The following is a 16,374-nucleotide window of genomic DNA, read 5'->3' as shown; positions in this document are numbered from 1 at the left end:
ATAACCGCAGCTCCGTTATAAATCTGGACAACCAGTTTATCTCTACATTCAAATCTATCTAGAACGTACTGTACATAACCAGATTCGCTAGTTTTGCTGCATTTCTATCAGAACTGACGGAACTGAACTCTAGAAGCCTTACCACAATAACGTCGCCAGATATGTAACGCAACACTGTACATAACTAAGATAAATTGGCAATATCTGAAGTCTCATCTACCATAATTGAAACGAATTTTGATTTCTTAATTTGTGACTTGATTTCCTGAATCATAAATGCGCCAATGCTTTGGAGATTGCAAAATGATGTTTTAATTTACCGTCAAATTTGGCAAATAAGTGTAAAAGTTCAACATAGTTGCCGCGATTGTTAGAGTCCTCGCTCTCATTATGTCCGGGGAAAGCCAGTTCCTGTTTTCCTGAAAAGCACATCACAGATGTTAATCTGTTCAGAATTTCGGGGTTTTCTTTCACAGTTTCATTTTGCCTAATAATTCTCTCTCGTTTTTGTTCATCTAGTTGTAAGTCTATTCTATTTTTCCCGAATGTCCCCAAAGTTATGAGCGCATGGATGTGAGAGTCTGATTTTTCATGTCTTGATATCGCAGTATCTAAATTATTCAGATCTGAATAGCCACGTTTCTTACTGTTCCATGGGGAAGTGTCGTTTCCAAATAGCAAACAGGGCCAACAAAATAATTTACAGAGTACTTCAGAACCGCATAACCAGACAGTTTTATTATACAGATCGGGATTAAAATTTCGCACAAGTTTTATTCTCTGATTTCAAGTTCGTGAAATGGGGAATTGGCCGTCCATTTTTCACTATAAAATAAATTTTTCATCTACAGTTCGAGCGTGGGAAGGCCTCTAAAATAAATTTATAATAGGCCAACGTCTTCTTTACCCATAACTAATGAACATTAACACTTTCACAAACTACATAAATATAGTAGGCTAAATAAAAATATAACAACAGAACGCCAATTATTTCACAATGAAACTTTGTACACACACAAACCTTTTACTGTACCACTTGGAATTCTCGCACCAACGGAGCTGGGGTTGCTTGTTGCTTTCGCTGGGGATCATTGTTGCCAACACATCGCCCTACAATGTCGCTAACTTTTCATCAAAAAGTAGCTAAATCTCTCCAAAGTTTATTAAAAAATCTACAGAAATGTCGCTAAAAATTAATAATAAATATCAGTAAATAAAAATAAGAAAAACATACATATGCAGGGAACAACATCATTTCCTCGTAGTCATCATCTTCTTCTGTGGTGTCTGGTTGTGTTGTTAACAGCTTGAGCCGTGCACACGACCACGGCCGTTCATCTAGTACGTCACTTCATCCGTCAGAGCGCTCTCAGACGTCACAGTATAGATAGCGCTATCAATCCCTTCATTTGTTCTTTCCGAATAACCCTATTCGCCGGTTCATTACGTCTCACGAGGATAGAGGGGGACAGAGTTTACCTGTTTTAACGGAGATACACGGAGCGTCACTCGGGTTCCGGTACGCGGCAGATACACTTAACAAGACTTAGGCTCTCGTACGCGGCAGATACACGGAAACGGCTTAGATTCAAGCTCTCGTACGCGGCAGAAACATTTTACAAGACTTAGGATTTTGGTATGCGGCAGATATAGACAACGTGATTCGGGCTTTGTACGTGTTGTATATATATCAGTGGAGTAGTTGTATTGCGTCGTGTGTGTTTGGGATTTTAGTGGATCGTAGTTTGATACATCGCTTGCTTGTGATACGTCTTGGGGGCAAGTTTTAGTATTTGCATCGAGTAGCATATTTGTGAGATATATGTGTTTGAGGTAAATTGTATTTGGGAATTATGTAATGAGATTTGATTTGAAACGTGAGGTCATGTTCCGAGACAGAGTGATAGAGCAGCGGTTACGGCCTCACATATTGTTTTAGTGTATTCCCTGCTCCATTTGATTATTGGTTTCCTTCGCCGCTATTTTGCTATCATATGCGTCGAATTTGTTGCTATTTAAACGATCCTTGAGATTGGAATATCGTCCGTTACTTATTACGTGTATCTGTTTCCATCCCTCTCACTCCGTTGGGTGTTCATTTTGTAAAGTGCACAGATTTGTGTTAGTGCAATTTGCACAGTTTATGTGAGCAATATGTGCAATGGGTAATGTATAGTGATCAGTCATGTAATGTCTTATGCTGGGTAGAGTTTCTCTCTTATTGAGTGTATATGTATTTATACTTTGGTTACTCAGATTGAGTGGTATCTATGCTCGAATGGATCATGTATTAAGTTAATGTGGCGGCTGGGTGTTGTGTTCAGATTCATACTCAGATAGTTTATATATATATATATATATATATATATATATATATATATATATATTTAAAGATTGGTTCATGAACATATGGCTAATAGGTTAGTCGCTGACTGTCGAGAGACGGCCATATTAGATTGTTTAATCACTTATAAGTGTGTTGGCCTCAGCCTTGTGATACTTACATGATTTACATATCCTGGCGATATCATTTCAGATTAGTCTGTCCTATTTTCATTCACCCATTTCATATTTATTGTTGTTTCATTTTTCATTTATGTACATTGTTACTTATTAATTGTTAATTATATTTGTTTTACATATCCACACTATTCATTCTAAAAGTCTTCCACTGCGCACATCCAATCCTTTCCAATGTGCCGTCCACCTGGCGAAAGCAGCCAATATAAGAAAGATAAAGAGGAGGAGTGGATGATCGTACCGCCGCCGCCCTCCTCCACACCACAAGCTGTGATGTAGAGGTGGAAGGTGTGGGAACAGCTGATTGTGAATACACCGCATTTGATCCAATCATTGACACTGCACTTTCTGGCAAATTGTAAGTGTGGCAATTTTCATCTAAGCATTTAAGGGAATTCCTAATGTGTAATATAGATGTCACAATTTCCGTATTCATCCGTGGGACTGAAGCCGGGTGGTCTATGGCGAGTCCTCGGCATCAACCCCTTTGATTTGATTACCTGGTTGGGTTTTTCCGAGGTTTCCCCAACCAAAAGGCAAATGCCGGGTAATATTTTGGCGAATCCTCGGACCTCACCTCATCTCACTACATCTCGCCAAAATATTGTAAAAAATTGCACAAAATTGTAGAAAATTACTAAATTGCAAAAGTATAAAAATTTGTAAAAATTGTAATTGTAATATTGTAAAATTATGACTTGTTCCACATCTTAAAGCTTAATTGCTCATGTAAGATCTATGGAATACAATAAATGAATGAATGAATTAGATTTTACAATGCTAAGCTGGATAAAGAGTCTCCACTTCTGCGGTTGAATGTGGAAGTGAAAGGACCTTCATTGCAAAACCGCTAAAGGTGCGCGAGCTTACTTTTGAAAATGATATTTTACTTTGTTTTGACGAACAAAAAGGGACTGCTCTGACTTGATGCTTTTTTGTCTCAGAATGTTTTTTAAGATCATTGAGTTTGGCATACAGTTCAACTTTGCAATAAACGCAATATGCTTTTGTGTTATCTGAATCTACGGGCCGTAGCCATCTATTTTGCTGCTCCCACTCTTTACGGTAGTGTTGTTGGTACTTAGGCTTTCCCATATTGAAATGTTTCAATACACTTGCACACACATTTTTTATTATATACATATATTAAAATATATTAAAGCCAGAAAACTACAAAACTACAGTATCACTGCTGAACATATATGCTTCACTACTACGAACTGTCGGCACAGAATTCCAAAACTCAACTGCCACCAGTGTTGCCAAGTTTTGACGAAAGAAAATCCCTCAGATGGTTTGAAAAATCCCCCAAATTTAGAAAAAAATCCCTCTTGGGGTGGTATGGTCTAAACTCCAAAATACACATTTTAAAAACGAATTAAAATAATACATTAGATGTAATGCATGTTTTATGCGACGGCGCGGAGCTGTGTCTTTCTAATTCACTCTTACCGGCCGATAGTTCCTTTTTGCAACACAAACATTTTACTTTGTAGAGATCGTTAGATTTAGCCAACCAACTTTTAAAATGAGCTTCCTCCAACCATGATTCAACGAATGATTGTTTCCCCCAAAGATTTCTGACTTTTAGATAACTTTTTCCTGATTTCGCTTTTTTTTTCGACGTGGACAGTCCTTCTTGAGGATCACTCATTGCACCAACAAAATAAACACACGCTTAAAAATATCAGTAATTTAAAACTACGAAAATAAACAGACAATTAAAAATATCAACTTAAAACTATGGTCATAACGTACAATATGTACATATTTCCCGGCTGTTCAAAACTGAAACTACATTATGTTCCTAACGTACTCATGTTCGCAACAATCTACTCTACTGAAGTATTGAATCGATTTGAATATACTCTAAAGCGGGAAGACGTAAAGGACAATGGTAAATGGCATACAACAAACAGTAAAATTAAAAAAGAAAAACATAAATATCATTGGTCGTTTACATCTGAATCACTCAACTCTTTGAATTAAAATTATATGTTATAACAACCCATTGTCGACAAACCATATATTAAGTGTATGATAGAATTTTCAGTGTTAAATCTCTTTTACGTGCTTTTAATAAAAATTAAGAAACTCATTTTATATCTGAAAAATAACAATATTTTGAAAAATATAAAAAAATGGAAAAATTGGAAAGTTGTGAAAATCCCTACATTTTGTGTCATTCTGTCAAAAAATCCCTCTATCCCTTTTCGACCAAAAAATCCCTACGCCGAGGGATAAATCCCTCAACCTGGTAACACTGACTGCCACGTGTCGGTTGGAAGTGGAAAATCTCCGTCTTGCGGGGAAGAACCAAGATTACATCAGCTGCAGCTCGTGACTCGTCACGTGTCAACGTTCCCACCGCCCTCAGTAGCAATGAGATAGAGAGAGAGAGTAGAGTTCTAACCCGTGAGAATCATTGAATCAACATCTTTCACTATGAATCATTAGACTACCTACTCAGTCAGGCAGAGTGTTCTAAAATTAAAAAGCGCAGGACTTCAGTTGAATTTTTAAACTTGAAAGAAAGAAAAAAGTGAAACAATCTAAAAACCGGTAGAAAAGTCGCTAATCGCATTTTACAAAATTTGTCGCCGAGACTCGTTTAAAATTCCCTAGATTTAGTGACTTATCGCTAAATATGGCAACACTGCTGGGGATTAGTTACAAGTTTCAGTTTTATTGCTTTAATGGTATTTCGACAATGGGTGAGGATGTAATTGTTCCCGTTTATCTAAACCGGCGCACAGTGGTCAATATCGCGATATTAGGAGGACAAAAGTCGAAATTTCGAATTTCTCTGATGATGTTCTGTTGTATGGGAATGCGATAACAAAGAACCAAAGCTTTCTAAACTGAGTATATTTTATGGCTTCGATGTTTGTATTAAACTTGAGAGAGGGTCAAAGTTATGGGTTCTTGCCTGTCCCTCACTCGTGCGTTATCTGCAGTGTGGAACGATCGCATTTCTTGTGTGGTTCTGTGTTACTGGTGAAGTGTTTCGTTAAATCTGTTGTGCAGGAATGGAGAAGAATGTTGAAGCTATGTTTTACATTTTATTCCAAGTCTATAACATTAATAGTTTGGTTGTATATGCTTAACACTTATGCGCGTAAAATATTATAATTTTAAATATATTTCGCAACTTGCTCTTGGAATATAAAAATTGGTTCACGATGGGTCACGATAAAATCTTAGTAATCAATTTCCTTAGACCTTAATCTCTAAGCCTGCATATATTTTATTTGCCGAGGTTTGCCCGTTTTTTTCAAAATATCTACTTTCTTATAGATTGTGCGACTGCAGTTACGCGCTGCGATCTATTCACTTTTCTCCAAAGCACAAACTCTGTAATTAAAGCAAGGTCATCACAAGTGTTACAACAATTACTTTCATATGCATTGTCAAAATTGAAATCTGAAGGCTGTGATGAAAACCTTAAGTCAGAACTTTTTGAAAAAATTAGAATTTTTTCGTGTAACCTGTTACGAAGGTGGAGGTCATGTAATAGGACAATGTCGCGATTTTTAGAGAAATATTCAGAATGGCTTGATGTAGAATTGTCAGTTCCAATAGCTACTGAGGAATCTTGCCAAGGAGAAGCCTCGGGTGCAGTTAGAGTGCGCCCAAGGAAACTGTTTTCTTCGAGTAGCGTAAAAACAAAGAAAAGAAAAGTGGAAAATCTTTCAAAATCTTGTTCGTCACAAGAACTTGTCCTGGCAACACAGATGTCTCTTACGTGTGAAGGTAAAAGAAATGTGGCAACAACTATTCAAGAATCTGTGTCGAAAAGTCCGAGATCAGTACGGAAAATAAAAAAAAATTGCCAACAGCCAGCCACTGAGCCTAATTGTAATACATATACAACAGAGGAGGCACTAGCTTTACTTGTTGATTTAAAATTAACAAAACATCAATATGTAGCATTACAAAAAGGTGCGAAAGAAAGAAGCGCAAACATCTATCCGCCATATTATAGACTGCTAAATGCAAAATCAGAATGCTATCCCAGTCAGGAAGCGCTAATAATTACAGATTCACTGGCAGAAGTAAAATTACAATGTTTACTTGACCACACTGTTGAGCGTTTATCTATTGTTCAAAAAGAAGTTCTTGAACATTCCTCTCAAAACGAAGAAAACAGAATTCATAAAATTCAAATGACTTACAAATGGGGGTGTGATGGGAGCTCAGGCCATTCCCTTTACAAACAAAATATTTCGGGGTATGAAGGAGCTACAGATTCTGAAATACTTTTGTCTTCAATAGTGCCTTTACAACTCCTGGGCGAAGATAAAGAGTCTAGGCGAAAAACGGTTCTCTGGCAAAATCCAAGAACATCATCAACAAGATATTGCAGACCCATCCGATTTCAGTTCACAAAAGAGACGCCACAAAAAACGAGAGAAGAAATCGCACATATTGAAGAACAGATACAGAGTTTAGTACCAACCAGAATTATAATGGGAAATAGAAAATTTTTTGTGGAACATAATTTAAAACTATGGTCGACGGCAAAATATGCAACGCTCTCATGGATAATCCTTCTGCCCAAGTGTGTTATATATGTGGTGCTAAGCCGAAAGACATGAATGATTTGAAAAAAATACAGTCATTACCTATAAATAAAAGTGCATTTGAATTTGGACTTTCGACACTGCATGCAAGAATTAGATTTTTTGAGTGTTTGCTTCATATTGGGTACAGAATAGAAATAAAGAAGTGGCAGGTACGCGGGGATCAAAGGAAGAAAGTAGCTTATGAGGCAAGGAAAGAAGAAATTATTATAAATTTATGTATTGTATTGATTAAGGCTGGTTGAGTGGAAGAGAAGGCCTTATAGCCTTAACTCTGCCAGCGAAAATAAAACATTATTATTATTATGATTATTATTATTATTATTATTAACAAATTTAGAACTGAAATGGGCCTTTTAGTTGATGTTGTGAAACCAGGTAGTGGTACCACGAACGATGGCAACACTTCTCGCCGATTTTTCGAGAATTCAAAGAAATCGTCTGAAATAACTGGCGTTGATGAAGCTCTTATCCATCGTTTCTCCGTAATTTTAGACGTTATGTCAAGTGGATATAGCCTGAACATTGGTGCATTCAAAAAGTATGCCTTAGACACTGCTGATCTCTATGTGAAATTGTATGGATGGTACTACATGCCTGCCACTGTCTATAAAATATTTACACATGGTGCAGATGTTATGAACAACATGATATTGCCTATTGGACAGTTATCAGAAGATGCCCAAGAAGCCAGGCATAAAGAGTATAGATTTTTCCGAGAACACAGCACTCGAAAAACCTCAAGAATAAATTGTAACAAGGACCTTTTGCACATGCTTCTAATTTCTTCTGATCCGCTTATTTCAAGCAAAAGGAAATTACCAAGAAAGAAGTTCCCTTGGCAGTGAAGTGTTAGGTTTGTTGGAAACACCAGGATTGGACAGCATTGCCCATGGTTCAACGGATGGGAGTTCAGAAGAGGATAGTGATTAAGGCCGTCTCTTCCTGTGATTGATGGGAAAGAATACCGTCTTCATTTTACAATAATATCAGGTAATTTATATAATATTTGTAGAAGTTAACAATGTTTATAAATTAGATGTATCTAAATATCTTGTAACAGTAGGGCATGTTCGTAAAAACTATTAATAATAATAATAATAATAATAATAATAATAATAATAATAATACTATCAAAATACATGCGATTCAACTAGAAGTTAACTTAACTAAATATCAACTTCATGTTGATAATGATAATGAAAATATAATATCTATTATTATTATTATTATTATTATTATTATTATTATTATTATTATTATTATTACATTTCACGTCTTGTTATCTTAAGAGTGTCAATTACTAACAGAAAAGTAAAAAAAAACCGATGCTATTGCCAGTAGAGAACAAAAAATAATTTTGTCCTCTTAAAATCGAGAAATTGACCACTGTGCGGCGGTCGTCAGCACAGAGCACCCTAGGGATAGCGTCTCTTACCCGCGAAGAATACACTGCACTATGGTGCACTCGTAGCTGCTAGCGGGTATGCTCTCTAGCTCTTCCTGCTGCACGACGGTGCACACGGGAAGACTCACGTTCGCTGATTATCCGCAATAAAGGCAGACGGAAATATAATTATAGCAAGCGCAGCCGTTGTTATTATAGGCAGTTTAACAAAAAGAAAGTTAAAAACCAAAAGGCGATGGTGGCAGACGCCACTCTACGAAAGTCGTAATCAATATAGAGGCACTGACTTGCTTCATGATTTACGTCGGACAGTTTCACAACTTCTGTCGCATTTCAGAAACAGGCTTTGAAATATTACTGTGCAAAATAGGACTAAAAATTTCCAAGAAAGACACAGCTGGAGAGAAGCAATACCTATTCAGGAAAGGCTAGCATTAACACTTCGATATATTGATACAGGAGATTCGTATACAAGTTTAATGTATTTATTCAAAGTGTCGAAACAGCTAATTACCAGGATTGTTCCAGAAGTATGTACAGCTATAATTGAGGAACTGGAAGATTTTATTGAAGTACGACTGCAAGACAGAGGAAAGTTTCAGTACACGGATACCTCACTGACAATAATTATCTTAAAACACTAAAAAGAGAGATTTGTTTGTGTTTGTCGAATGCGCATCATGCTTACGAAAAGGCACTTTTCAGTGCCAATAATTTATTTTGTGTGCACAAGGTTGGAACTTTGTTTTTTCTGGGAGTGACTTTGTCCAAAAGGAACGACATATGTTTATACGCGAACCAAGTTGACTCGTACACTTCATCACTCCCCATTCCAGATCTTTTTGTGGACTTCTGTCTTTCCCTCCGGAATGGTGTCAGTAGGGACTTAATTTTTTTTTGACTTCTGCTCCCTACAATAAACAACAAACATGTATCCACTGAAAATAAATAAACAAAAATAATTTTCAAATTTTGCACGTGTTTTAGCTTCCCAAACATCATGTTTTCTTACTTTATTGTGGTAAGTAGGATGCTTGGGATTCCATAAAGTTTCCTGCTCCCTATATGCCTTAATAAGATTTATAACAGCGTCTTCCGTCCACCCTAGTTTCGATATCCTGTTGGTGAATTTGAACTAAGCGCTGCGTTCTGCTACGAACTACCAACTAATGGCAAATCCCGTCCACAACGAATACCAACTTCCTTTGATGTACCGACGGATCACTTCTGAAGGCAGTTCACTAAGAGATACGGTGAGTGAAGGTTGTGCGCGTAGCAGATAAGCATCTGACCAGTGTTATAGTGAAACTTTCATTGTACTTTTGTTTACATCACTACGTGATACTAACTTTGTTTTTTGTCTACTTAAGTCTATTATTCCAAATTATTAACATTAATAATATAACCAACGGGAACGGTTTTATAGTGTTATACGGTAAACATGTCAACATATAAACGTGTCAACACAATGAAAATCAACTTCGACCCTGCAGCAACAAGACCCGCAGCATTAGAAATTCACCACTGGCTTGTAAACTATATTGGTTTGAACATCGATCAAGTGGACACGGTACAACTTAATAGCAGAGAACGAGCAATTTATGTCAAGGTAATGTCTCCTGTTATATATGAAAACTTGTTACATAAATATCAACAACCCCAAGACTTTAGATATGAATCGGGCGAAATAACCAAAGTTACAATATCGGCGGCAGACACATATACGATAACAGTACGATGTTTTAATCTCCCACCAGAAGTACCTAACTCTATACTTACAGGAGTTCTTAGTAAATATGGAAAAGTGCTTGACATCAAAAATAAAAAATGGAGTACACATTATCTATTACCAGTTAATAACGGAATCAAAGCAGTTAGAATGGAAATTAAAGATAATATTCCTGCCACTCTGAACATTGCCAATTATCAGGTATCCCTCTCATACCCAGGACAAGTTCAGACATGCTTCATTTGTCATGAATCAACCCATTTAAAAGAGCAATGTCCGAAACAACGCACTAGACTCCCCATACAACCCCGACATACTAAACTACTCATGAGTGACATCCTTCAATCACACTTAACTTCCCAGAGTAAAGAAGACACAGATAATATAAACATCTCACAAGAGACACACGCAATGGAAACTGAAAACAGTACGACTAAGAGAAAACACACCGCGGAACTGGACTTATAAGAAGAGACGGAATCAGGCTCGGAAGTAGAGAGAGAATCTGACGTATTACCAGTTAAAGACAAGATTAAACGTAAACAACATGACAACAAAGAAATTGATTTGTTGACGATCGACCCACCAACGGGAAGATCAGCATACAAGTCGAACATCAGTGGCAATAATCATCCTGTGACGTCGAATGACAAGTCAATGGAAAAAATGGACACACTTTCATCATCAGGAATGATTCAAGAATCTACCCAGAATGACTTACAGCTAGAAACACAAGAAGGAAAAGAACGTGTAAAGCAACAAGAACAATTGATTCCGGAATATAAGGTACTGTCTAAAGACGAAAAAGATAAAACAAAATGTCGACCACATCCTTATCAAGGATCGAGTAAAAACTACAAAGCTGAAAAAAAGATGGATATTTTGACGCATGGTTCAACCAGTCTTATACCATAAACAACAAGCAGCCTCATGTCACATGATTGTAATGCTCTTTAAGTTCTGTCTCGTATATATTCCATTAATGGCGATATTATTAAGAACTATCGCCACCATCAATGTCAATTGTATCAGAGAAAAAAACAAACAGATTATGTTACGAGACTTTTTAGTACACAGTGATATCGATATTTTACTATTACAGGAGGTAAATACTGATAACCTTAGCTTTCTCGGCTCCAATTTTAATTATGTTGTAAACATTGGCGAACACCAACGAGGAACCGCAATAGTTTATAGGAACGGAATCCACATTTCTACACAAGAACTGCATCCCAGTGGTAGAATAACATCAATCACAGCTGACGACACATTGATAATAAATACATACTTACCATCTGGAACAAATAAACGGCAAGAAAGAGAGAATTTCATTAGAACCGAACTACCATATTTTTTTCGTCATAGGTACCATAAGTTAATTTTTGGCGGAGACTTTAATTGTGTACTCAGTGCAAAAGATCAATCTGGAAATTATAATTTTTCGCCAGCGTTAGATACTATGGTCACACAACTTCATTTAAAAGATGCTTGGGAGCAGAAACATCCTTCTCAAACCAATTACACATTTCATCGTCAAAATATGGCTTCTAGAATTTACCGTTTTTACCTCACACAAGGAATGATACAATCCGTACGTCATATTTCTGTCCTTCCAATCCCATTCTCTGATCACGATAGTGTTATCATGAAATTAACCACTGACAGAGAGTTACCGTTATAGGGTAAAGGATATTGGAAATTAAATTCTGCCCTCTTGAATGATGAAAATACAAGACGACAATTTCAAGAAGAACTGTATCAATTAAAACGTCGACAAGAATTTAACAAAATTAAATTAACAAAAGGTGATATGTGGCAACAACTTATAAAACCCAAGATACAATCCTTTTTTAAAGCTGTTGGATATATGAACGCAAAAAACAGGAAAAATTCTCTTAACTTTTATTATAGTGTACTACAGGATTTGCATGCAAAACAATCTCAGGGAGAATGTGTCTACGCAGAAATGCAAGAAATTAAACATAAACTCTGTGCAATTCAAAAGAACGTGATGGAAGGTACGGCAATCCGAGCAAGACAATTATAATGGCTGCAGAAGAAAGAAGTGCCCTATATCATATAGTAAAAGAAAAGCAACGAGGACAAATGTATTACATCACTAATATAAAGAACACCAATGGAGACGACTTAAAAACAACAAAACAGTGTTTGAATGAAGCCAGGAACTATTACATACATCTGTACCAGAGGACTCCAACATCTGAAGAAGCTAGTAATTTTCTACTTCAGGGTGTAAAACATCATATCAATTTAGATCAACACGATGCCATGGCACGACGAATAACTCTGCAAGAAATTGAGAGCGCATTAAAGCAAACAACAAGTAACACTGCTCCAGGTCCAGATGGGTTAACGTATAATTTTTATAAATCCTATTGGCAGTATGTTAAAGATTCATTGTTAGAAGCATTCAATGAAATTTACATTGAACATAAGATTCCCTTAGGTTTCACCGATGGTATCATAGTCCTAATTCCCAAACGATCTCCCAAGACCATTACAGATTTTCGTCCCATCTCTTTACTAAATACAGACTATAAACTTTTAATGAAAGTCATGGCCAATCGCTTAAAAGAAGTTTTACCCGACATCATTCAAATTGGGCAGACGTGTGGCATTCCTGGACGAAATATTTTCGAAAATTTGGCAACAGTACGTAATGCTATTATGCACTACCATATTCATCCTAACGAACAAGCAGCTCTGATTTCTTTGGATCTCGAAAAAGCCTTTGACACCATCGACCATCAGTATATGTATCGAGTCCTGGAACGTTTCAATATTCCCGTAGTAATGCTAGACAAAATTCGGGCTTTGTATGAAACAGCGCACTCAAAGATATCTGTTAATGGATATCTTACGACCCCAGTGAAAATAGAGAAAGGTATTCGACAAGGCTGCCCCTTATCAACTATACTTTTCGCTATTATTATGGAACCTTGTATTAGATCAATACATGATTATGTTTCAAGCATTAGTACCAACAAGAATCTACACGCCGTACGAGCTTATGCTGATGACATCTCTTTTCTCATTCAAGATCCGAACCATATACATCCAATTAAAAAAAATTTGTCTTACCACATGGAAGCTTCAGGAGCAAAAATAAATTATTTAAAATCTTCCTTACTCCCTCTTGGTAAATGGCCCGTGGAAGCATCACTTATAAATATACCTACCCAAGAACAAATTAAAATTTTAGGCATTGTTTTCACACGCAGTCTTGAAGAAACACTAGAAATAAACTGGTCTAAGATTGTGGGTAAAGTAAAGGGCATTATGTTGCAACAATTAAGTATAAATTTAAATATCATACAAAGAATTTGGCATATAAATGCCATAGCCCTTGCAAAAATTTGGTACACAGCCAGAATTTTACCATTACTTGAAAAATTTGCCCAACAGATTGAACGAGCGGTAGGAGTCTACTTACGGAAAGGCCATCTCTATAAGGTTAACAGATTGCAGATCAGGAACGACTACAAGCAAGGAGGTCTTCGCCTCACTGCGGTCAGTAATAAAGCACAAGCGATAATGATGCGACACTTCATAACAACACTGCACGGACAAGGTGATCCAGAGGATGTAGCTTTCTGGAGCCATTACAACAACAATAATCACATTACCATAACCAAAGTTCCATATAGTTTCGCCAGAATATTCACACGTATGACAAATTTAGGTTTGACACATCCAAATAATATTAACATCACAATTAAGGATATATATATATATATATATATATATATATATATACATATCTACAAAGACCTCAATACAAACTTCCATATATAATGGAAAAATTTCCCAATTTACATTGGTCCAATATATGGAGAAATGTCAATACCCCACACATACCACTTGACTGGAAAGAAAATGCATATTGTGTAGTGAATAACATCATCCCCACTGAAGAAAAAAAGTATAGTCACAACTTAACAGAATCACCGGCCTGTAAGAAGTGTGGTCACATTGGAACGCTACAACATCTCCTTACAAACTGTACGAACACAGCACCCATATGGAGGTGGATTAAACAGCAACTCAATAAAATAGATCCTCGCACGAACCCAAACGATCATCTAAAATTAATAAGATTTTTTGACATCGAAAATAAATCTACTCGATTTGTTCAACTTTGGCTAGCAATGGGTGTAAACTACTATATACTCAAAAACGAACACCACAGCCTGGCAGAATTGAAGACCTCTCTTAGTCAGAGTAGAAGAGATTATGTTAACAAATTCGACAAGGAAAGTACAAGACAAAAACAGTTAATGGTGTTAGACCTGTGAACACGTTAAGTAGCCTACTCGAATGTGTCCTGTATCATCTTCCTTTGTGTTTTCAGCCTTTTTTTGGCGGACAAGTGAAATATCTTTCAATGGTGCAAGGATTCAAATTTATGACATTACAGAATGTCACCACCACTGTGAAAAACTTAAAACAAGTTAATATGAAACTATAATTCGCTTCCAGATAAAAGTCAATTCAGGGTATCTTGTGTGAACTCTTTTTGAACATTTTCTCGATTTTTCCTCTATATACCGCATTTAATAGTAATGTGATATAACAATTTTAACTACAATCATGTAATCTTATTTGTTTGACACTCCAAAAATGTAATTGGAAAAAAAACAAAAAAAAAAACAAAAATAGCCGTCTGCACCTCTCTGTTGATCCCATGGTATGACAGATATCTCTATTCCAGTGGTGAATATGTTGAGAAATAGCTCAATAATTGCTGTGTCTGATTCAAGAAATGTTTTCAATGAAAAAAAAAAGGCAAATCAAACGATCGGTTTGCCTTTGCTGCGACGTACACACGTACCGATTTCAATCAGCGAATGCAATCGTTTGTCGTTCGTTCGTTGTTCGTTCGCTAAGTGGGTACGCATCTTACCCTTTTACCCACATCAGCGAGTGCTGACGACGACTGATCTAAACCTAAAGCAAATAGTTGCACGTAGTTCACGATTAGCCCAATATGTGGCAGTTATTTTTGACAAACACAGTGACAAGTGTCTCTGTCTTCAGGACCATTACGAAATTACTACCTTGTGTCCCCGAATGCAGTTTTGGAAACGCATGCAGCAAGCCTTTTCCCGCCCACATTTTACCGAGTAGCTTCACAGAAACCAGTGTTTAGATGACGTCACTGAATGTAGCCACCTAAGCCGAGAATACCATAGCGCCACACGTTTGAGTTTTGTTGAACTACAAGAATCTCATGTTTTGGGTGGGAATTTAAACTATATTCATGTGTTAAGGCTCATTCACAATGAAAATTAAACATAACGTAAGCGTTAACTTAAGAATATAAACGTTACGGTAAAATCAAGAAGTCATACCATCATTCACGATGGGAATAAAAACATAACTGCAAACATACTTGGTAACCATGGAAACATAACAACGACGCCATTTCCTCATATTCTGTCGTATACTTCAGCGCTCCACGATTGTGTTCTGTTAGCAAATCACGTAAGCGTAAGCATGAAAGTTTGGAGTTTGCAAACTTTCATGTTAACGTCTTACGGTAATGTTTATGTCAATGCTTATGTGAATCATTGTGAATGATCCCATTTGATAGCCTGGGCGCAAACTTCTGTGTTTATGTTACGCTTATGTTTAATTTTCATTGTTAATGGGCCTTTATTTTACAATTTTCCTGTTAAAATATAAAATCAATCATCCCAACTGAAGTCTAAGAGCATGCAATGCTTGCCTTGCATTCATGGAGAAAACGCCACTGTCCTGGTTAATCTATGCATAGTCGATAATTTAACACTAGTTTTCCTACCACCTCAACATTCAAATCTCTTGCTAACTCGCTAGAAGGAGAAAAATTGCAATTAATTGCGGAGAGTTGGCACGTCTGAATTCGGTAGAGAGATTTTGCCGTTTTTATTACTTGTATTGTTGTGGAAGCAGAATATTGTAACATTTATAACGGCCCTGATCACATAATATATAACAGATTGGCCATCCCCATGTTGAAAACGGTAACATGTGGAAGAGAACAACCACCAGGATAGCCACCGTTGATAGGGAACGACCGCTAGATGGAAGTACAGTTGCGCCATGCAATTCAAATGAGAGTAATGACTGCA

The 16,374-nt window shown here is 36.7% G+C and overlaps 1 protein-coding gene across 1 annotated transcript in view; it reads right to left on the bottom strand.

Moving 5' to 3' along the window:
- Nucleotides 1-16,374, bottom strand: part of LOC138705064 (endoribonuclease CG2145-like) — a 517,688-nt gene that overhangs the window by 216,994 nt on the left and 284,320 nt on the right. The gene's annotated exons all lie outside the window — the stretch shown is intronic.

The sequence above is a fragment of the Periplaneta americana genome, chromosome 8, assembly GCF_040183065.1.
Source record: "Periplaneta americana isolate PAMFEO1 chromosome 8, P.americana_PAMFEO1_priV1, whole genome shotgun sequence".
Taxonomy (NCBI): domain Eukaryota; kingdom Metazoa; phylum Arthropoda; class Insecta; order Blattodea; family Blattidae; genus Periplaneta; species Periplaneta americana.
The sequence above is the reverse complement of the archived record's forward strand: the minus strand, read 5'-3'. Positions and strand labels throughout refer to the sequence as shown.